General features: G+C 34.8%; 1 protein-coding gene across 4 annotated transcripts in view; it reads right to left on the reverse strand.

Moving 5' to 3' along the window:
• The window catches only part of LOC124636212 (protein PALS1), a 136,859-nt gene that overhangs the window by 37,453 nt on the left and 74,489 nt on the right, over positions 1-24,917 (reverse strand). The window lies entirely within an intron of this gene.

Raw genomic sequence — 24,917 nt, forward strand, 5'->3', positions numbered from 1 at the left:
CAAATGATGAGTCCGCTTAATCAAGTTAGGTGGCACAAGAAAAAATAAGTTGAAGGTTATACAAATCGAAGGTGACTCATAAATCATTATAATTCAATACGCAAAGCGTTCTGTACTTCGTACGAGTATTGCTATATTGTAATCTCATTGTGTTATGTGCAAATTATAAGTATTAGCGTGGGTTTTTTTTTAAGTAATCAATTTTTTTTGGAATATGATCTCATTTAGACTTCTGTCCAATCTGCTGCTCTGATAATTATCAAACAACATTTTATACCCGGCTTTGTTATTTTTTTAATGTTCTTCTGTTGAGAAAAAGCCGTTGGAAAAAGCTAGTATATCAGATAAAATTATAACATAGTAACATTTCTATGGTAACCCGTACACGTATCTTTAGGGACGTAACTAATTGGATCTAACTCGGACTGTAGAAGTTTATAAAATGAAAAGCTAGGAAATGGCGGTGTAACTTCAACATTTAATACCACTGTTACTATTTTAGAAGCAGTACAGTTTCATCTTTATGTTAACATATTTTGTTAAAACATACAGGCAACATATTAAGGATTTTCCTTATTAACTTTGATGGTCATGAATGTCAGCAAAGCACAATCACGGAACATCATACAACTTTAGAACATTTAAAACGATGGCATTTACAAAAATTGTCCGCAACCAACAAAAGCGTGATGGGATCAATTACCCATTGTATGACAAATTTTACGCAGTATGGTGACCCTACATGCTCACACGCACACATCGACATTACGTTTATTGATAGGGTTGTCGCAAACCGGAAAAGCCGGCGCAATATCGATGAAGCACGGCTCAATTTGGTGAAGCGAATCACTACAGACTTAACATTCAGTTGGTTTGATTCAATGAGTCCTTTAAGGATTTGAAGTGTTTACTATTGTAATTTTATAGCGTTAAATAATGGCAGTATTTTATTGAGAATGCTAGAAGAGAAAAATATTTTGGATGATCATGTTTGCAACGGAAGATCGTAAAATGCCATCGGTATGCCACAAACAAAAGCGTAAAGTTTTTGAGCAAGTGCCATAAAATATCATCCACATAACAGAATCCGCCATCATACAGCTGTATCGCACATATTACTTCATAGGTTCAAATCAGGCCATCCAAACTTCGAATGAAAAGCCGAAACCTTCTAAATACAACATCCGCAGTTATCAGATCAGTATCAGGTAGGTTGGTAAGCCACATGCACTCGTAACTGGTTGAAACCGGTCTCAAGATCTCTCCCCACCGATTGACCTACTCTCAATTATTTTTACAATCACATTGTATACATACTAACAGTTTTACACATGGGTTTTTGACCAGATAATCTTGGACTATAACAGTATAGGGAACGAATTGAATGTATTGATTTATGGGTATTAGCAGCACTTGGTTCAGCAAATAATGGTGGTATGATAGTTCAATTTAAACTGGACACACTAACAACACAGGTAGTTGATATAACTTGTGTACCATGTTCGACGGGTACATAAGTTGAAAGTAAAAATATAATGGAAAAAATGTTAGCTGTGATTGAACAAAGTGTTAAGTCTTATAAGAAAATCTTGATTCCACTCTTTGTTGTTGATATTTCAAGCGAAGGAACAAGTGCGGATTGTTTTTGCTTTTTTAAATAAGAGAGAGCCAATTTGTAAGCTCACAGCCGGCTTTGTGTTTGAAATCTTCATTCTGATCTTGCTTGCATTGCCTTGTAAATTTTCTTCTTTAGCTTTAGAGACTGTTCGGTGTAGTAGTCTATTATACTTATCATCAACAAGTGAGAAACATGAAGCACTTACATATATATAACTTCAATAGACGAATAGAGAATATTATTGAAATCATTGAACGTTCTTATCTTGGACCTAATATTTGTACTTGGCAATTATCATAAATCTGTTATTTTAGTACCAATGATAATTAGGTAAGTGGAAAGGCCTTTCCATGTAAACAAACTGAAACCTAATAAAACAAAAAAGCCAAGCAGATCACGATCAGAGCTCTTCTTATGACGACCTCGATGGCGCAATGGTCACCATGCCGGACTGCCGAACCTGAGGTCCCGGGTTCGATTCCCGGCTCGGTCGACATTAGTGTGATGAGCATGCTTGTTAGCCGTGGTCTGGGTGTTACAATATGTATTTATAAATATGTATATATGTAGCTATATGTAATTTATCAGTTGTGTTAGCACCCATAACACAAGTTAATTAATAACTTACCATGGGGCTAACCGACCGTGTGTGAAAAGATGTCCCGACATTATATCCCCAACAAAACATAAGTCTAGCTCCTGGATAACCATCTCAAGATCACAATCCTGACAAGTCCAGTAGCACGTGTCATCTAACGTTTCTCTCAAAGCAGGTAAAGCAACGGTATCACATACCTACAGGGCTGCACCACATTTTAACAATGGCTCGTAAAACCTAGCCTATCGACCGTAATGCTGAAGTTATAGCAAAGGAGCAAGTGCGATATGATAACGATGGTGGTGTAAGAGATTTATTCATGTTTGACATGGTAAATATGTATAGGAAAAATCATGTTGGAGCAGAAGTTTCTTGTTATGTAGCTAACATCGATTCACTCAAAGGATTTGGTCAACACTGATCTATTCATCAGATCTATGGTACACAGTCAAACTCTAAACTTGACAAAAAATCTTCTACTTAAAAAAAATGAAAACATTAGGTAACAGCAGCTTTACTGCCTTTGATGATAACAATGTTCCTAATGTACCAAATGTAACCTTTTGCGTCAACAATCAAAACATTTTGGACCATCGATGTCCAAAAACGGTAAGCCTAACGTCAGTATTGTTATCATGCAAAAATGTACGTTCACTTGGAACGTTGTCAAGCAATTTAAATAAGGATATGTATGAGATTCTGTCTTACAAAGATAGACTTCCTGTGCCATACAAAATAGTCTAACGTGGCCAGGAAGAATACTAGTATATATCATAGAAGCATGGAAGAACTTTTGAGAATTTATGTTTTATGAAGACTGGCTGCTAATAATTTTATTTTATTTCACGTGGTTGTACGAGAAAGTATGGCTAAGGGTTAAAAGTCATTATGAAGTAAGTAGCTCGGTAAACTGTGTTCATTTTATCGAAAAATACACAAGCAATAAAGCAATGTCCCGAACATACCCTAATGAAATATTGCAACACAGAAGTTATTACTAATCTACGCGTTACTACGTGCTAACGTTTGCCAACTCCAACAAATCTACGTTACAAGCAACAACATCAACACAATGTTCGTAACCCCGTATTTGCATACCTAACGCTAAACAAACGCCAACTGAACAGTTTTTAGTGTATTTACCTTCATACGGTCAACCAAGTTGTTAGGTATTTACTCTTGTACAACGTTTAAATTGTCACGAAATTATTCCGTATAAAGTCAACAGTTTTCGTTGTTTTAATGTTGAGTAATTCTCATATTTTTGCCTTTGAGTGTACTACAACGTGAATAGTAGGCAGACGTGAGTACGACAGAATCCAGCGCTTTGCAATCACACGGCATAGTTTCAAAAGTATTTTTCCATCCAGCACGAATGTAGGTAGTTGTTAATAAAATGAGTTTAAAAAGTAGGTAGATTGAATTCTGGGATGTAACTGAAAAATTGCGCGCCAGTTCCAATTTCGAATCCAAACTTTATAGATTGCTTGCCGTGCCTACGGGTGATGTAATAACGTATTTGAAAAAAGATTCGTTGAGAGAAAAATAAGTTTACATAGATCATGATAAAATTATGCATGGAGATTGACGAGAAAAAACATACGAGAAATGAGACTTATAGAGAAGAAAACTCTTTTTTGTAAAGAAACGAATGTCTAAGATTTATTTATAGTCAAAGACGTTGAAATGAATGAGCAAGTCTTTAAGTAATTATTCTAAGGTCTAGTTTAATAAATAATGAACAAAAAATTACGTTCTAAAAACAAGATCACTCGGGGCCAATGCCATAAATTTCACAGCTGGGAGGAGGGTCGGTACACATGATGAAAGTAAAATATTACTGTAAGCGAGAATCAAACAGAATTTCATAAAAGTTTGAACATGCCTCGTGGTCCAGATTATTTTTTTTTGCTCCGAAAACGAAAATTTCATAATGGCTTGCATTCATTCAACCGCGGATTCATTTAGTATCGAAATAGTTATAAGGAATCCTTTGGCAGTCGGTCTATCATACGTTTTTGCAAAGCTATCCTGAAGTAATAAATATAAGGATCTTGGCATGAAGTCGGGATAATACTCAAAAGAAAAGCAAGAAATAGCTATTTCCTCGACCGCATTTGGTCCAGAGCGACCGCACTCGTGTTTATTATTAAGTGTTTTTGGTGAAATCTCAACTAGATCTTTTGAACTTGCTTGATTCATGTTTCTTGTGGATTTACTCTTCTCATTTATCTCGTAAATTGTTTCTGCAACGGCAGTTTTATCAGCAGCATTATTCCCATTTATTTTTAAGTACGAGGGAGTTTGATATCATTTACTTTTAGAGTCATATTTCCAGTGCCTAAATTCCACAAACGCAACTGCCAGACCAGGGAAGTTTTTTTCATCAAATTCTTCATTTTGCAGTCTCACAAAAAGCGAATGAAAATATTTTAACGGCGTATTCTATTGAACACATGAGAACCATTTTCAGTTAGTGGAGAATATTCCGTGCACAGTTGTGACTGTATCATCCGCGATGCTTTTAGCTACAAACAATTCGATGCACAAACGGAACGGTCTGACACGTTATTTGTCTTTCTGTCTGTTGTATGTGAAACAAATAAAAGAAACAATATCTATGATGCCGAAGGAAAAGTAGAAAATATCAAATATGTTTTACGAATCAATGTATTGATGTTTGTTTGACTATTTATTATTTATTTCTGTTCTCTTTGTAGATCAGGATTTGCTGAAAGGAATGCAGAAGCTTAGCTCTTTGTCAAGCTTTAATAAAAGTAGGTTAAAAAGTATGGATGGAGGAAATGTGTGCAAAAGGATAGACACGTTAAGTGCTAAATATCATGAACTAAGTAGATCAGCTATCTTTCCGCACTATTAAAGTTAATTACGGGAAATGAAAATGATCAACCGATCAAAATTCCACTGATTTCGATGGGTTCGATTAATTAATTAAAATTATTGATGTGGATTACATGCAATATTTATAGGTAAAATTATTCGCATTTCTGATTCTCCGTGCTTTTTGAGTCATTCGAGTTTTTTTTTAATTCTTATGATCATCAATTCGATTGTATCTTTATTACACATTGCTTTTCCTCATTCTATTCGATCTAATCTCGAGAATTCAAAGTTAAAAATGCCTACATCTGCATCTCAAAAGTACCGAGTGTTAGTATCGAGAAATTCTAATATACCTAAGTAAAATCGGATGCATTGAGGCATCAAAGTTAAAATGTATCAACTATAGAAAAACGAAGTATACCCTGAACTGTGTTCACGGAAAAAACCATTAAGTAATTGGTAGCTGCCCGTCCAGCCGTCAGACGATTTAATTTAATTAGAGATCCAGTATCTACCAAAAGTTTACTCTCATTTCATATGTTTTAAATCAGTTTAATGTTATTGTTTAATACAGTTCTGCATGCTATAGCTATGTTTAATTTATAAGTTATGGTTGATGTTAAGATCGATACCTTCGTACTGCTGGTTATGTGTATCTTTAAAACCCCTTTGAAAGCACCGCTTTGAAGCCAGAAGATGAAATTATTGGTATTCAGAAGCTTTACAAAAAACTGCATCAACAGAACTCCATGATGAATTATTTATAGATGAAGAACTCCTGTAAATTCCTTTTAGAAAACCAGCAAGTTTATTCCCCATCAAACTGGCAACTCACGCATTCATATCACACTGCATTTACACACCGACTTGACAAGGAACGTTTTTAAACGAAACCTCTTCACAGACGTGAAGTTATCACGTGGGGGCCATAAATCCTGTGGAGACCAAATGTCAGGGGTCACAGTTAGTATTCAGTAAGCGATGTGCGACGAGTGTGGCTATGGACCCCGCAATGAAGTGCCACTAGGATGGCGAAGTTTGCCAAGATAGATGGATCCTTTTCATTCAATGTTTGGTGGTGTGCGTAATGTATTTGACTAAAGAACTGTTTTAGGTTTAAGGTGAAGTATTTCTTATATCCTGACAGTGATCTACATTTTGAGTTTTATTTGCCAGTTCAGGAGATACATTGTCAGTTTGGATGATCGCACAGCTATATTGCTATTATCTGTTTGGATCTTGTCAGACGTCAGTCACGAAAGCTCTTCAACATTTCAGTATTGCTCAAGTATTTTGCTCAAAGAGCGATTACTGACGTCTATAGGAAATATATTTGCTAAAGAGCTGTTATCGATATTCATAACCCCTCACTTTCGGCGTCTTGTCTGAACTCGCTTTTCTGAAGTCTCCTGACTCTTATTATATTTTCTTGTGCACCGTGCTGCATACAAAATACCACATATTTTCTTAACGAAATCTTTCCCGGAACAATTTCACAATATCTCCACAATTTCTGAGCTGCATGCACTAAGCTTTAACCTACATTTGTTTTATATTACTAACAAGATTTACGTCGGGCGCCGCTATAAGTATAACTTGCGAAGTTATTTTAAAGTCGAGTATTTCAATAAGGCTACAATTGGTTCTGTTTTCTTTTAAACGAATATAATAAACAGGTGCAAACTCACTTATTGTTTCACACTCAATTTCATTCGGTACAGCCGTACAGCGTATAGATTTATCTAGCAATGTTTGTCGGTTCGTACCGATGCAGTTTTGGATTTCAGATCTATCGTACGGAAATATTGATACACAAGCGTAGTATCAGGTTTGTTGTATATTGAGTTTTTTTATTTATTCTGTTTGCCGTACAGATACCTATACATACTATCTATACCCTAATCTAGTCTAATCAAAAGTTGATTTACACAAAATTTATTTCTGAGGCACGTTCTATTCATGCAACATTGTCCGTCCAGAATATTAAGAAGGAAGTCCGAAGTGTCAATAAAAAATTCAGCCATTCGGTTAAAAGGCCATAAATCCGCATATCAGAGCCAATATTATCTCCTAACAAAGGCGAAGGCTTCTACATAATACCGAAACGTAGGTATGGTTCTATATTAGCTGTCGTGAACCCGTGTAGAACCTTTTCTATATTTAAGCACATTGTAGCCCTCATTGGTGGCAGAATGGGGGATGCTGGTAATACGAGTTACGCAACCGACGGATATGTCCTCATTCTTTGGACAGAAATATCTGTCGTCTCGTCGCGTGTCTAAGCTTTTGTGTTGGGAGATGCAGCGGTTTTGGGTCTGATTATTCTTGTAATGCATTGAAGTCTTACAGTATGTAGTCATCTGGCTTACCTTTTTCCATCAACCCAATAGGTTGAAATGATTATCAAAATTAATGCAAAAATTTCAATCATACACAAAGATTATTCCAACATATACATATGGAAGTAATAAAATTTTTCAAGCGTTGCAAATGGCAGTTGGTGTTTTGACAATAAACGTTTAAATAGCCATACTATTTACTGTGAGCATGATGACGATAAAACTGACTGTAAAAATCAGCATACTTTTTTTTGTTTAAGAATTTCTAAGCATTTGATGACTTTTCTAAATCCCTTTGAAACTTCACTCAAATTATCTAGCTACAGAAAAAATCGCTATATTGTCCCTTCCCGCTACATCTTCTTCCATAGACCATTCCCTACGTATAGGCCGCATAGAAACCTCTTCACGCGCCCGCTGACAGCCTGCAAAAGCCTTGAATGCTCACTCTGCGCAATGCTGACATTTCACAATCAACACATTGACACTGACATTTGCTTTTACACTTCTTGTCTATTTGCTATTAAGATGTATAATAACTCGATAGGTTGGAAGAACTGAATAGGTGGGCAATTGAACTAAATTAAGTATATATGTAGGTACACACAAACTTTACCGAGATTTTGAAAAAAAAAACAGGAAAAAACAATTAAACATGCTACATTGCTCAGAAAGTTAATTTATAGAAAACAAGCCACATATAGGTAAACCTTCTTCTTATTGCCCAATTTTTAGAACCTACTACATATTTGAAAATAGTCCCCAAAATCCCTCGAGATGGACTAGCGACGACAGTCGTGCCTAAGTTGGAGTTACTACTGTCCCTCGTGACAAGGGAGAGTTTATTGCCATTTATCGGCCGTTCCAATCCCGGGGTAGGCACTTACTGGTCTAAATATTCAAACAGAGCCACCCAATTACGTTTTTATGGGTTGATAATGTCACAAAATGTCAAGGTTGAGTTTTGGAGAAATACAGCATGATCTAAAACTCATAATGTTACTTCTGCATACTGGTTCTCAACTACATCTGTTGGATTGGAAGCCGACCTCAACATAATTGGAAAAGGCTAGCAGATGATGATTTTTTGCTAAGAATCATCGTACCTATGACCACTATCTGTTGTCGTAACAGGATAGTGTCAGACTCTTACAGACTTCCCATCATCATTAGCTATAGATCAGGCGATAATTCTTCTTGAGCAATCCCGTATTCCTAACAGGCTCAAAAACAACATCTTTATCTATATAAAATTGAGTTTATCTCTAGTTGGCAAATCAATAGACAGATAAAATATTGAAAACAGCCATAAACGTAAACACAATAACATAAACAAAAGACAGTCGCCAAATTCGAATCCATCAACAAGAAAAAGTGACGTGTGTCGTTTTGTTCACACATTGCATGCTTCTACCACCTTGTCTTTTTAGCTATAGCCTGTCATTTATTTCTCCGACTGACAGACAATCCAATTGCGATAGGAATTTATTTTGTAAACCCCTAGAGAGACGGTTCGGTATTATAATTTGCAAAATTGGTTTCTTTGTTTTTTTTTGGTAAAGGAATGGCATAAGAAAGACTACTTTTTCACAGAAAATCAGGTGTAAATTAAAAATATATAATACTAGCCGTTTTCTCGCGGTTACACTCGCATCCCGTGGGAGCTACTGCCCGCTACTGCCGGGATAAAATATAGCCTATGTTACTCGCAGATAATATAGCTTTCTAATGGTGAAAGAATATTTAAAATCGGTCCAGCAGTTTTTGAGTTTATCCATTACAACCAAACAAACAAACAAAGTTTTCCTCTTTATTATATTAGTATATAGATTTTAATCGTATTAGCATTAGATTTCGTGATTATGTATGTTTTTTTTTCATATCGGAGGGTAATGGGAAAGAGAAGGGTTAGAACTGCCGTTGAATGTTTAGTTACATTGGTTGCCATGGTTACGACTTGTTTTATAAAAGTAGGGTACATTTTTAATGTATGGCTCAGTATAACTAGTACACAGGGCAATATTTGAAGTCCATATAGGCAAAATTAATATGCAGAACAAACTCAAGATTTCAATATACACAGCTGTTAAACTGACTTTAATAATAATAACTCAAACTTTCTCTTCTTACTACTTGGCAGTTAACGACAATGATTTATAGTTAAGTAAAGAACAAAGTTAATTAACAAACGACCCAATTTCTGACTCATTGTTAATGTAAGGAACTGGTGAAGCGATTTGTATGAACTAATTGTTACTTATTGGGTAACTTCTTTACTGTTTGTTTGAGGCCTATGCCCATCTTCCAGTGGATCTTTAAGCTATATTGCTGGATATGTTTTGCGAATATCAACTGTACCTATATTAACTTTAAGATATATATTGTGATGCACTGTTTTACAAAAACTTACTAATATTAATGCACAAGTTACTCGGTCTTCCTAACCAAAACTACTGAAACCATTTTGTCGAACAACAATCGAACTAACCTTAAACTATTGTTATAAGGTTGCAAAAACTATTGAAGAAATTTGACAGATTGTGGTAGGTTCTTATAGGAGGTCTGTATAGGAGTAACACTGTCCCTTTCAGAAAATGCTTTTATTCAGTCATTTTAATGTAAAACATGATCTGGCTAGCCTTTTCCTAACTATTATAATGTCGCAGCCTTTTTAAATACTTTACTAAATATTAAAAAGTACATAATTAACATAATTATCGAATATTTCATCTTTCTCTTCTTGCTTTGCCTAAGACAACAATACCCAAAACGTCAGAATTAAGTTATTCTTTTGTATTAAAACCAGAGTTGCCTCAATTTTTGCATTAAATATAACTGGCTACTTATTTCCAACACTTTCATTGTGTTTTGTTCATAAAAATATAGTGCCAGGAATATTCTAGAACAAAGGTTGCTCTATCTTTGGTATCCTATTTATTATTTCTGCTACTTTTGCAACATATTTTGGCCAAATTCGGTTAGACTGACCTGCTGGCGTTTGTACAATTCCATCTTTCTCTAAAACTGAAAATTGTAATAACTTTAACCTCCCCACTCAGAGACATTTAATGATTACTTAAGTCACTCCTTAGTGACGAAATGTCATACAAATCCTTCACTAAGGAATGGCTTAAGTAACCATTAAATGTCTCTGAGTGGGGAGTTTATATCTTCTAATTATAGTAAACTATTCGAAAAACATATCCTTTTTGTAAAATTAATACCATATTTCACAGTATATGGACTGCAAAAGGCCAACCCTGTAATTGGCAACGTTATTCATTAGTGACCCCATATTAAAATCATAATAATATCACCCCCGTTTATTATCGCCCCCGAAATCATATATCAGATCGTATTGTTGCGGGGTAAATCGTAAGGGTTCGTTTTGATCGGAAAATAACGCGTTCCGATTACGTAAATGTAGAATTTGAAGCTGTAATAAAGTTATTTACTTTATTTACAACAAAACAAACATTGAACGTATTTTTTGGAAGAAGTAACAGCTCTGTCTTTACATTATGTAATGAAAAAATTATATAGTCATATAATTTTACGTTTTATTAGGGTTCCGTACCCAAAGGGTAAAACGGGACCTTATTGTTTTCGCTCCTCTGTCCATCCGTCCGTCTGTCTGTCATCAGGCTGCACAAATGCTGTTGTCACAGATTATTTTTCTGTCTAGGTTATAACTGATACAATAAAATAAAAAGTATATCCTGGAAAATATCATCTGCCATACTAAACGCAGCTTTAGAATCGAAATATTCCTGTATACAGGCCATAATCAATAATTTAGAGTAACAGTGTATTGACGATCACGTTATGGGAAGAGTTGAGAGTTAAAATTAGATTATGTATACCTAATAATGAGGTTTCGTAATACATCGTTAGGGTAAGCAACCGCCTCCAAGGTTGGTTATTTGAGCGGTGGTTGTTTACCAATGTTGGTAAGGGAATAGGGAATTTAGGGAAAAATGATCCCTTTTTTGCTTTGGGTATCTATTTTTGCAGTTAATTTGGGGGCAAAATAAATAAGGCCTATGTTGACCTTATTGCTTGAATTCTTACTACAAACATACATATTTTGTTTGTTCGTAAATGCAGAAAAAATAAGGGTTTTTTTTTACATAAAACGAACAGTAAGTCCGATTTTGTAAAAAAACATAATTTTAATACTAAAATCACGTTAATGTCACTTCATTTCAAAAGTGACGAAGAGTAGGTATATCCACTGCCTTTAAATAAATACACTAAGAACACTGGCCAGATATTTTAATCACTATGTACCTACCTACATATGTAGTACCTTGTACATTTGCACGAGATGAAAGTCCACATGTACACACGTATGATAAGTTATTTAAACACAGCTGTAGGCCAACTCTTGTATTAGATTCTAACAGCGGTCATACGTAACTCGTACGAACTAAATGGGGCTTAGAGTTCCCTCACACTGCAAACTTTTAGTCGGCCGATAACTTGTTCGGGCTCATAAATCAGTATGAAGATGAATGGTAGTACGCACATAACGAAGATCAGGTATTTAGCCGGTATCAGATTGACTGAAAACTTTGATTGGAATAATAGGTACAGACAGAATTGTGTTACTGGGGAGTTTGTTCCACCACTCCTTCGTCCCAGCAAAACACCATAGGAAGTGATGAAGGGCGAGCGTTTTGGGGGCTGTCTTTTGTAAATGGGAACTATATTTTTTGTCACCAAAATTTATATTTGTCATCAAGTTGTATCACCTAATAAATAGATCTATCGCCACGAAATATTTTCGTTCTCAGATAAACAAAGAGTGTTCCCAGGTATGAATTAGCAAATTATTGTTAATATAATGTGTAAAATATGAGATGGATTACCAATAAAATTGTAGTGCATTACATGAATATAAACTTCGTTCTTATAATAATAGTTTTATTACTTAAATAATAGCTTGGTGCTCAAAATGGTAGATCTGTCACCAAATAAATCGATTAATCGATCCCTGACTGCGACTCCTTTTTATTTGTTATTTTGTCACCAATACAGTAGTTACATTTTATTTCGTTCAGTTATTAAAATAATGTATTCGTTACCAATTTAATACATCAGTTTATAATTTTAATAAAAATATGTTCAAAGGGAAGAGGAAGGGAAGGGAGACAAATTGGCGCGCTTTCGGGCCTCAACGAATGGGTTGTAGGTTGGTTGTAGGTACGATCATACGATGCGGGGCGCGGGCAGTGAGATTTTTAACAATAAATATTGATTATTTTGACTTTGATTAATTGTTTTATTTACTATTCAGCTAGAAATTTAATTTAAATATATATTTATACTACCTGTGGAAACTAAAGCCCTTGGGGGGAGGCACATGGCCAGTTAAGTAGTAGACTCTTTTGGTTGAAATGATGATGACGACCACCCTACATTTTTAGACCTTCATGAAATTTTCTAGTGATATAATATATGATTTATTGGTGATCTCTTTAAATTAGTTTGCTTAAATACTATTAGGACAAACCTATTATAATACATACAAAATCATTTATTTGGTACTTGACCCCATATCTCCATGATTTTCGGTAATTTATTGTGGAAATGATTTTATATTGTTTGGTGACTACATTTGGTGACAAATCTACTATTTTGAGGGCAAACCCTATTATTTAAGAAACACAAAATGAATTAAATTGGTGACAGCTTAAATGATACCCTTTGTAAATTTCACCTTTAAAATGTGCTGATTTTCTGCTTACTTTGAATAAGTGACTTTTGATTGATCTATATGTATATTTTTTTATTCGTACCTTTTTATCCCTTTTTTAAGCAAATAAACGTATCTTATCTCTATCCGGTCTATAATCAGGATTTTCATCTACCAATTTTTTAACAATCATTTTGTCGACTGTCAGCCGACTATTTAGTCATGCAGTGTGCGGTTACTCTTAACTGAATAATAACTTACGCGGATATGAGTGAACCACGGTTAGAATTAATTACGACTATTACTTTATTATTAAGCTTGAGATAACTTCGTTATGGGCGTAACTTACTTTTGTTATGAGTTCATATGAATATTTAAATACTTCAGTTTGTTATGTACTTTCAGACAATACTGTGAGTAATGTTATGAGAAGGTTCTTTTGCTTGTGGTCGCTTGGCTTTGAAACCATAGACGAACACAAATTCATTTTTACATTTGAACAAGAGAATTTCAAATGTCTTGTCCTTGAAGATAAAAATAGAGTAAGTATTATACACGTGGAATTATTAACAGTTATTTTTATAATACAATAAATCTTATCTTAATCTTATAATCTTTAAGCAATTAAAAGCTATAACCAACACATTTATAACCTATATTCTGATAGAATTCTTCAATAAACATAGAAACGTGTAAATATAATAGACAATAATTAATGTTTGAGTAATATATTTTACATTATCCCTATTTGTTCATAATGATGGTTTTAACAAGTTTAGGAACACGCTCATTTGTTACCAAATACAGAGTGAATTTATATTTGAGGAACAATGGAAAGAATTTAAATTATATTTACAAGAGAAAATTACCAATTGGTCAAGTCTCAAATAGGGATGGATTATAAGGAACAACAAAAAAACTTGTGCCAACCTAAAGACAATCCGACATACCTACCTAATGATCAAAACTGAGACAAGATGCAACATTATATTTCCGAATTCTAGACTGTCTGGCTCGAAAATAGCTCTAGTTTTAAACAACTATAGTTCTCATTGCCCGTTATGACCTCAATCTTAAGATAAAAGAGTTTACTTAAACAAACACAATAGAAAACGACTCATACACACACACACACATATACAGGGTGTTTGGCGCATGGACCGACAAAAATTTTTGGGGGATTCGTGAGGCCATGTACTAGTTTTCACTCATAGACCCAATGTCCTATATGTCACTGTATTCGAGATACGATTTTTTTTGTTTGTTTTTAAAAATTACCGGAACTATCACCTTTAAAACGCTATAACTTTTCAGTCTGTTGTCGAATTTACACCAAATCACTTTCATTGCGTTCTCTGATGTATTATTATTCCAAATAAAACATAAATTCATAGCACTAGATGGAAAAAAAATACTTGTTGAGCTTCCAAACTCTTAAAAATGAAAAAACGTATGAAAAATGTCAAATTCAAAATTAATTATAAAAAAAAGTAAAAGCTTTTATGAACTTCGTTTAATAAAAAAAAATTGCCTACTTAATACCCTTTCCAACGATATGCCACATGGGTGTGAAATCATTAATAATGTCGTCAAAATCAGAGCAGGAACGAACACGCACTCTAACGTCTCTAACAACGAACCCGTTTGATAGAACAATGGTAAGCAGGTAATTGGCAGGTAAACTGCCTGTCTCTTTCTTACGCATGAAAAATATCTCTTGTCTTTGTCTATCATTGGGTTGGAGTTTGTTATGTGATCCTTGTTTAGTCGAGATTTGACTATCTCTGCTATCGGAAGTGTCCGTGTATTTCACGTTTTCCTATTTCGTTGTTTTTTGTTAAAGTTTGTTTTTGTTAAGTTTTGTTTGTTGAACTTTTCTGTTAAACTGTTGGTGTATTCACCGTGCTTGTTACAATGCCTAACTTCAGCAACGAAGAGTATGCTGACATGTTGTTGGCATATGGCAGCGCTAATTGTAACGCTCGTGAAGCGCGTAGAATTTACCAGCAGCGTTATCCTAACCGGCGTATACCACACCACGAGACGTTTGCTACAACCTATCGACGTCTGAGGGAGACTGGAAACATAAATTTCCAAGAGCCTCGCGTTAATGTGAGGCAACATAATGTTGTAATTGATGAAAGCATTTTGCAAGCTTTTGATGAGGATCCAACGACAAGTATTCGAGTTGTAGCTGAAAGACTTCACTTGTCGGTTTGGAAAGTTTGGTCAGTTCTTCGGGAAAATGGAAAGCATGCGTATCACTACACTTCTGTTCAAGGTACGTTAAGTACTTTATTTATTTTATCAGGCGAAATCGTAAAACTAAATTTAGAACCAGTTATCTTCGACCTTATTGTGCTGAAATTTTGCACCCAAAAAACTTGTATTTTAAAATGGTTTTAACCATACACTTATTTTAAACGTTTACAAATATCCTTGTAGCTTTACTGGTTCGTTTTTCAAATAAATACCTAGTAACTTTTATTTTTTCTAATTTTATCTTTTAAATTTATGTTAGTTTTTGCCATTCAAAAAGTGAATTTTTACCAGTCTTTAATGGATTGTTCTAGGTCTCATAGATGATGATCACAGGAGACGGCTCGATTTTTGCCGATTTATGATGCATACGGACGTAGATGATACAAATTTTTTAAAAAGAATTTTGTGGACTGATGAATCCAATTTTAATCACGAGGGAATTGTGAATCTCCACAACCTTCACCATTGGGCGCAAAAAAGACAAAATCCCCGCAAGAAAAGACAAAGTTCCTTTCAAACTAAGTTTAGTGTAAACGTTTGGGCGGGGGTTATTGGAAGACACCTGATCGGTCCACATTTCTTACCAGAGCGCCTGACCGGAGAAAATTATTTGAATTTTTTACTCGAAGATTTACCTGAATTGGTATTACCAGTATTAGATGGAGAACCAATTATTTTCCAAAATGATGGCTGTCCAGCACATTACCAGCGAGACGTGCGAGAACATTTGGACAACTGTTTTCCAAATTCATGGATCGGAAGAGGCGGCCCAATTCCTTGGCCTGCACGTTCACCAGACCTGACGCCCTTGGATTTTTATGTCTGGGGCCGTGCAAAAGAAATTGTGTATGCGACTGAAGTACCCACAAGAGAAATTTTAATCGAAAGAATAAATTGCGCCTTTGAAATTATGAAAGCAGAAATGCGACTGAGGACGACGACTGTAGAAATTAGAAAAAGATGCCGTGCATGCATTCGCAACAGAGGCAGTCATTTTGAACATAATTTATAACTTAAATTTAATTAAAACATTTTAAAACATTTTTGTGTTTTCATTACCCTGGCACTGGTTAATGTGTACCTTTAGGTTTGTGACGACATTATTAATGATTTCACACCCATGTGGCATATCGTTGGAAAGGGTATTAAGTAGGCATTTTTTTTTTATTAAATGAAGTTCATAAAAGCTTTTACTTTTTTTTATAATTAATTTTGAATTTGACATTTTTCATACGTTTTTTCATTTTTAAGACTTTGGAAGCTCAACAAGTATTTTTTTTCCATCTAGTGCTATGAATTTATGTTTTATTTGGAATAATAATACATCAGAGAACGCAATGAAAGTGATTTGGTGTAAATTCGACAACAGGCTGAAAAGTTATAGCGTTTTAAAGGTGATAGTTCCGGTAATTTTTAAAAACAAACAAAAAAAATCGTATCTCGAATACAGTGACATATAGGACATTGGGTCTATGAGTGAAAACTAGTACATGGCCTCACGAATCCCCCAAAAAATTGTGTCGGTCCATGCGCCAAACACCCTGTATACCCAGGTACTTACAGAGACTGTCACCGATGACCCGATGACTAATTGTGAAACAATAACATGTGACAAGGCTAATTACTTTTGTCTTTAATAATAATATGGCAGTGTGAATTTTAATGCGGTTGAATTAAAGATTGGTATTGCAAAACAATTAAGTACCAGTCAAGGCGAAGGGGAAAGTACACTATGAGTCAATTATATTTATTAGGAATATCCCAATAATTGAATTGGGAGTAAAGAGAGAAAAAGTGTAGCAATTAACAAAATGATACCTTCGTGCAGAGACAAATAAATCGTCTACATAAAATCCCACACTCTAAATTGTTTGCAGTAAAGACCCGAGTACAAATGATGATTGTAACCATCAAGGTAGCTTTAGTTCAATTTGTTACCTAAATAACAGTTATTTAGACTCATAGCAATGTGGTACATTCGAGGTGATTAAACATCTCATATGTCTAGAGGTAACTGTTAAAACCCTGAGACAGTATCTATTACATACATTTAATGAGAATCTGGAAACTAACTCTGTCTCTCTGTGACGCTTTCACGGCTAAATGGATGGACCGGTTTGGATCAAATTTAGTTTGGAAATAGATTAATATCTGAAGAAGAGTATAAATAAAATCTATACCAATATTATTAAGAGTTAACTTTAACGCGCCTGTATCATGAACTACTGGTCCTATGGGAAAATATCTTTCAGGGTTAGATAGCCCATTTATTGAAAAAGGCTATAGGTATGTTCATTTTTATCCAGTTGCATGAAGAGAGATGCTAGATAACCTATAAAGGTGCTTAAAAAATCTCAGGTAGGTTTGAAATCCGGGCAAACAGTTGAGTAAACATGCAAATTACTCACAGCAAAACTTTTAAAACATGCTTCAGTGTTTTTGAAAACTCGGAAACATCGAGCATGCCTGGTTCCGAGTTATTTTGAAACCTTCGAAGTGACCCATTTACCCTTTGACCCTCGACTTCGCATCATGAAAGGAAGTAACTAGTGCACATTCCACTTTTTATTCGCAAAACAACTTTCAGAACGAAAAAAAATATTTGAATGAATACCACTAAAGAGGTTTTTATGTTTCTCTTAATTTTATGTGATGAATGCAGGCGAAGTTAAATACTCGTTAAGAGGAAGTTAGTAAAAAAATCTGTGCATGGATAGTTTGAGGTCTCATTAAAAAAATATTTTGATCTATTGTATGGAAGAGTAAATTTAAAAAAAAAAAAAAACACAAACAAATTCGAATGTGAAATGTTTGTTTCGGGTTCAAATAACGCAGCTCGAATAAACTTTAATTAAGCAAATAAAGTGTCTATCTCGCGAAAATGTTTTTTTCGAAATGCTTTCATTTAAAAAAAAAATTGATTGCATATTTTTTCCAACACAGTAGTTGAATTTACAGTTACCAAATTGACCAATCAGCAAGGACCTTGCAGTTTGGGATGCAGATTGTTAAGCCGACAACCACTTTCTATGTCAAATTGGTCCCTGCCAGTATTCCACTTTCGGTGTCACGTGTACCTACCACTTTTACGAGGTCACTAAAGCCTTATTCGACAAACGAACTTCACTATAACTTGCACATTTCGACAAACACGTTACAACCACAACTGAGTGGTGACAGGTCGTCTGATCGGCAACCACAACAAAAACCGATTTCATTGATATCAACCACTTAGAAATGGTACGTAATATTTTCGAACATAAAACACAAGTACCCAATGGACGTCGATCACATACAAAACATTAACATAAACACACACATATAAAGCATAGGTTATTCACGAACACGTCACAGAGAGTTCGTGCGGTGTTGACGGTCGGAACGGGCGGAACGCGTGGTTCCGCGACCAAGGCGGGGAGCGTACTGCCGGCCACTAGCTGCTCCACCGGTCGGGCCTACCAACCGAATCTACTAACACAACTGTTTTGTTACTGAGCACTGAAGGTGGCAAATGTTATTGTTTTGATTAGCTCGCTCAAACAAATACTGGAGATAATAGAAGCAAAACAGAGCCAGATGACGAACTAATTCAAGTGCATTTTATACTTTGAACAGAGATCTTGACTCACGCTATTCTTGGCAACTCAAAACACGAGACTCATCTGAATATAATTGTTCATCGACCGTAAAAAGATGGTATTATTCTTAGCAAAATAGCGAAAATTCTGGAGGATAACCATGATTTACGATTTTATATTTTAATAACAATCCCAGAGGATACAATCGGCCTTCTAAATGCAGAGCTGCGAATAATGTTATAATAACTCTATCCTGTGGTTCAACAGAGTAATACTTGAGCTAAATCTGAATAAAACAACAGTGAAAGTGGAATATCAATGGGGTACTGTACCTCACTACATTTTATGTCTACAACGTGGAAGAAATTCTTTCAGTCGTGTCTTTTTGAAGAAAGCTCTAACGCTTTGCTACTCGATTTTGAACACCTTGTAATCTTTTTCTAACATCATAATATGTAATGCGAAGTTTTCTAATGCAGTCTACTTCCATGTTAAATTCTTATTATTAGAAAGCAACAAAGATAATATCTGCAAATGTCTTCACATTGTATAATTCTATCGATCTGAACACAAGAACTTGTAATAATATTGATGTTAGTCGTCCGTCTCGTAGATAAAATTATGTATATCGCACTAGCTTCTAACCCTGATTCCACCTGCATCAATTAGTTCGCGCACCAGGACAAAATCAGCTTATGGCCTTTCCCAAGCTATCTAGACTACCTCTACACCAAATTGCATTTAAATGGGTCCAGTAGTTTTGGCGTGAAAGTCAGATAGACAGAGTTACTTTCGAACTTAAAAATATAAGTAAGGATATCTGGATCTATATTGAATCTTATGTGCTCCCAAGTAGGTGATAATATTGTTAACCCTGAGTACACTCATTTGAAACCGAGTAAACGCCTCTTACAAACGACGGGGCTCCGGATAAAAAAGAAAATCCTGGTCTTTTATGTCGGCACTTCGTTGTGAGGTTAAAAAAGGTTTTTGTAGAACAAAGCTTGCTTTAGCAGGTTCAACAAAAAACTAAATTTAGGTACAAATTACATTAGCATTATTCAGAAACACGTTTTGCGAATTCTAAATCTAATATTTTCATATTTAGGTCACGATACACAGTATATTTCATATAATGGGCCACACAGTAATTAACCAGTTATATCTCGTTTGTAATTAATTACGTAGCTAGAAATAATTAATTTAACACATTATTTAATGTAATTGGTTGATAATAACATAAAGAGATGTCGTCACAAAGGGACATTACCGAAAAACAGTGAATTTTTAATTTTTTTTTACAATGTTCTGTTTTTTAATTATTCTGAACACGTATGATATTTAATTTACTTTCATACGTGACGGCATTTTTCAATTTAACATTTTCAACGTAAACATTTATAAAAGAAATAAGAGGTTTTTCCCAAATAAAAGTAAATAAATAAAATGCCGTATCCATCTCATCGTGGTTGGTTGTAAATGAATTTTTATTTCATAACGTTGAATGTAACCTGTTGTATTGCTTCAATCTCGTAAACGCTGTAGTTGCACATTTAACGGACCTTTTTTTATCGAATACTAATGTTTTGATACTATATACATTATTTTTTGTTATACAGTTCATGCCAATAGGTAACTTAACAAGTGACTCGTTTGGCGTCTCGTATTCGTAAAGTCAATAGTAGCTAACTTAGGGCAAGTATACTTCACAACAATATCTGTGTGAAAAATGCAATAAGTGATATGGCTAACATCATTAATTAGATAAATTATGGAATCAGGAGAAATCCATGACAAAAAATGTTAGGAAAAAATGTATATAGCATTCATTCCACGAGACAATAAATCGCGGCTCAGAGGTTCTATCACTTTCATGCTAAATTTTTTTCAGTAATTACTCTTAGATTCAGAATTGCAAAGTTATTTGGCGCGTTATTGGTTATTAGCGATACATACAACAAACTTCAAAAAAGTGTCGTTTGTAGGCAAAATGAATCGTTTTTCGTCCATAGAAGTGAGCGTTAGTAACCAGTAGGTAAGCGCATATTTTTCAAAGAATACTTTGTTTGGTGTAACCTCAACAGGATCGGGTGTCCACAGTTTGTGAAAATTTTACAAGTTCACGCGGAATTTTCCCCTTCTTTAGTGATTTTACTTTATACAAGACTTCCTTTGAAAGTCTAAGCTTTGAGTTAAGATGAACATGAAGGACAACTTTAACTAGAATTTATAGTTAGTTTTTTTTACATAGCTGAATGAACACGGGTTCCCTACATAGCATATATCTTAGAAATTAAATAACAAGTTCATGTTTGATCTTATAGATGGTAAAATAATATACTTAGTTTGGTCTTTTTAATTATTAACATTCAATTTCGGTATTTTTTTTTGTATTTAATTAAGATGGGGTGTATTTGGAACATGGAAAGGCTAATTTTACTAAGCATCATCATCCTCCGAGCCTTTTTCCCAAACTATGTTGGGGTCGGCTTCCAGTCTAACCGGATTCAGCTGAGTACCAGTGCTTTACAAGAAGCGACTGCCTATCTGACCTCCTCAACCCAGTTACCTAGGCAACCCGATACCCCTTGGTTAGACTGGTGTCAGACTTACTGGCTTCTGACTACCCGTAACGACTGCCAAGGATGTTCAATGACAGCCGGGACCTACAGTTTAACGTGCCATCCGAAACACAGTCATTGGACCTGGGCCGCAATGGCGGTCTGAAATGCAAGATTACGAAAGATCTGGCCGTGAATTGGACAGATCTAATTCGAAAGATTCATATAGTGACTATAAAGATAGGAGGAATGAATCTGATAAAAAAACAATAGATACTTCTATTGAACCTAGCAGTCGTACTGCTGCTGATAAACTGACAGAAGTATTTGAACGAAAGAGCATAGGAATCGCTGAGCCTTTCGCATCCGTCGAGTCGTCATCTCAGACTCTTGCTCCTGAACGACGCAATACTCCTCCCGCGAGTTTATCACGAAGAGAATCCACTGAAAGAGATTTTGGCAAAACATCTTGGGCTGAAGTTACCCAAGAGGAACCTAATAATTCCAATCATACAAAGTTATCAGTAGAAAAATTACCAACAAAGGAAGATTCTATCCCTAAAGAAATTCTTGACCGCGACGGTGTGACTGATGAAACAAAGCGCAGCTCTCAACAATCTCATCCAATGCTAATTTTACTAAGCATTCTAAGCAAAAAGAGACTCAATGATTATTAGCCTAGTGTAGGTGAAAACGTAGAATTTTCCGACTCCAAAGACCAGACATTAATGTCTGGTCCTTCAAGCCTTAAAAGTCTCCATAAAACACAATAAAATGCAGAACTATCTCGAAAAAGGTTACATAAAGCGATATATCTGTCAGTTTTATTATTTAGCATTCATAATATTACAAACGTGTAACTTATAAAGATGTCGGTCCCTTTGCCGACTGGTATTCTAAACAAAATTAACATAACATAAGCTGTAACGAGGTTCACATTCATGAGATATTAATCGCCTCACTTAGGTAATGGTGGTAAATGCGAAATATCCAGTGTGTGTATGACTCCTTTTCCTTGAAAAAAGGACCAGAAGTGATGTCATCTATATTTTTTGGAGCAAGTGTACTAATGCATTATTTCTTTTTTATAATTAGGACCAACCAAACTATATAACTCTCAGTAAATGAGGAAATAAAAATATCGTAAATGAATTATCATGTGTTTGAAGTTTCACCCGTCCCCAGGGATCTGCTTCTTGCACAAGGCTTAAAGTACCTATGTAAAATTCTGATTCATGAGCTACATAATTGCCAAGTCTCATCAATATCTATTCTGTAGTGTTAGCGTGAAAGAGTAACAAATATATTGACATACCAACATTCATTCTAACAAATCGTGTTTATAATATTACTTGGATGTAGATCACTCAGAAAACAGTTAACAAGTTGTACAAAAGGACCAGTATTCCTATGATCCTTTTCACTAGCTTTACTTGATACCAATTTCTCTACATATAAAAATAGGTACCAAACCACTTCACTCGTGCACCTTAGTGTACCAAAAACAACTTTCTCTTTTCCAATGTATTACATAAACTGCCTTAAGACATTCGCATTTAAAAGGGCCTAAGTGCCTCGACAATAGATTGAGTAACAAGATTGAAAATCGCTTAATTTTGATTGATCACTTTAAGGTCGGGGTATAACCTTTTCCTATATGTAGTGTAGCTTATGTTATTACATCTTGGATTAAAGATGGTTATTGGGGTCTTGTACCCGCCTAATCTTCTTAATTTAGTTTGGAACTATTGCTGAAAATTACGGGAATTTCTACTTTCTTAATTGTTACCTAAATATGTAAGGTAAATGCAACTTTCTCAATTGTTAAATACCTGTATGTTGTATTAAATTAATTGAGAAAATATCAATCAATCATAATGTAATTAAATATACAGATTTTGGTCTCACAAGAGAAGATCGTCGACTTAGTACTAAGTAGGAAGGATAAAGGAAACATAATATTATTTATATGAAACTAAGAATACGCCAGTTCTACACATAAATAAAAATAAAAATCTAGCCGCAAAAGTTGTATGACGTGGGACAAGTTACAAAAATATACACCAGCCTAACTTTGTGCTTTTTTCTAAAAACAAGTTTTTTCAACGAACAAAAAACTAGCAGAAACACGATAAATCATATTCCAGTTTTATTTTTATTTAACGTCACAGTTTGTCGGCAGCCGTTTGTGTGACTTTGATGTGACAATTTTAGCCGACACGGTTCATTCAGGCGACTTTTTAAAAGCCGCAGAGGCAAAACGTTTTGATAAAATTACAAAAAAAATGTTTTTCAGTTGAGGACATCATTAAAAAAGTAGAATTCGTTGGACCATAGTTTTCACGTTAATTTTGTTGAATGGAAGGCTTTCGTTTACTGTTTGCATATTTTGGTAAAAATAATCCGCTGTTCAAAGGACCAGCCCTTTGCTAATTTTATGCATGTTTTAGCTACTTTTTTAAAACAAGTAAGTTTCAAATAGTTACAGCCTTTTTATCATCCCACTGCTGGGCACAGGCCTCCTCACACGGAGAAGGATTGAACATGAAATGAGAAGTATGGAATAGAATCTGGAAAATACTGTTTCGTTAGAAAATCGCCTACAAAAAAATGGTCTCAATGCCCTCTCACTAAAGCTATTTGCGGAGCATAATTTATTTTTCTAATTTTGGCTCGAAATATAATCAAAGCCAGATATGAAATTTTTAGATCGTTAATTGGCTTTTGATTAGAAACATTCCACTTACAACAAACAGATACTTGCCACTTTTTACTTATTTTTAAAAACTACCGGTCGTGGCTAATCAGGAGTAAGTAGATACCTACATTATTTTCACCACTAAAACCTTCCTCATAAATCGATCTACACAATAATTTTTCAGTTTATCACGAACGGACAGAGGCAGCGGATATTTTTTTCCTTTAGAGAACATATGGAATATTTCAGGGACCATACGTTTTCCACAAAACTACCCATGGTATGTATGTAACAACCACGGTTACATACTCTTATTTTCTCTGTATATTCATTGAATATATTCGTGTGATCTTGCTTGCGGCCTATTTATACGGTTGAACAGGAAACAAGCTGTGTTTATTCCAAGAATCCAATAACCACTAGGTATTTGATGTCTGTATCATTTACTGCTCAAGGTAACAATGTTGGAATTAATTTGTGTAGACGTGTTGTAATCCATTTACTTGCTCAAATAACTACTTGTCGTAGGAATATATTACAGAATATTATAAAATATGAAGGATTTAAAATATCAAATACGTGCAAATTGTGTTATGATTCTTATCAATTTTCTTGTATCTAGAAAAGTTTCGTATGTTCAAATTATATGTAGGTACAGAAACTGGTTAAATTACAGAAACAGTTGTCTTTTGGTCTAAATAGGTGATACTCTTTATTAAGA

This window comes from Helicoverpa zea, chromosome 14 (assembly GCF_022581195.2).
Source record: "Helicoverpa zea isolate HzStark_Cry1AcR chromosome 14, ilHelZeax1.1, whole genome shotgun sequence".
In the NCBI taxonomy this organism is placed as follows: Eukaryota; Metazoa; Arthropoda; class Insecta; order Lepidoptera; family Noctuidae; genus Helicoverpa; species Helicoverpa zea.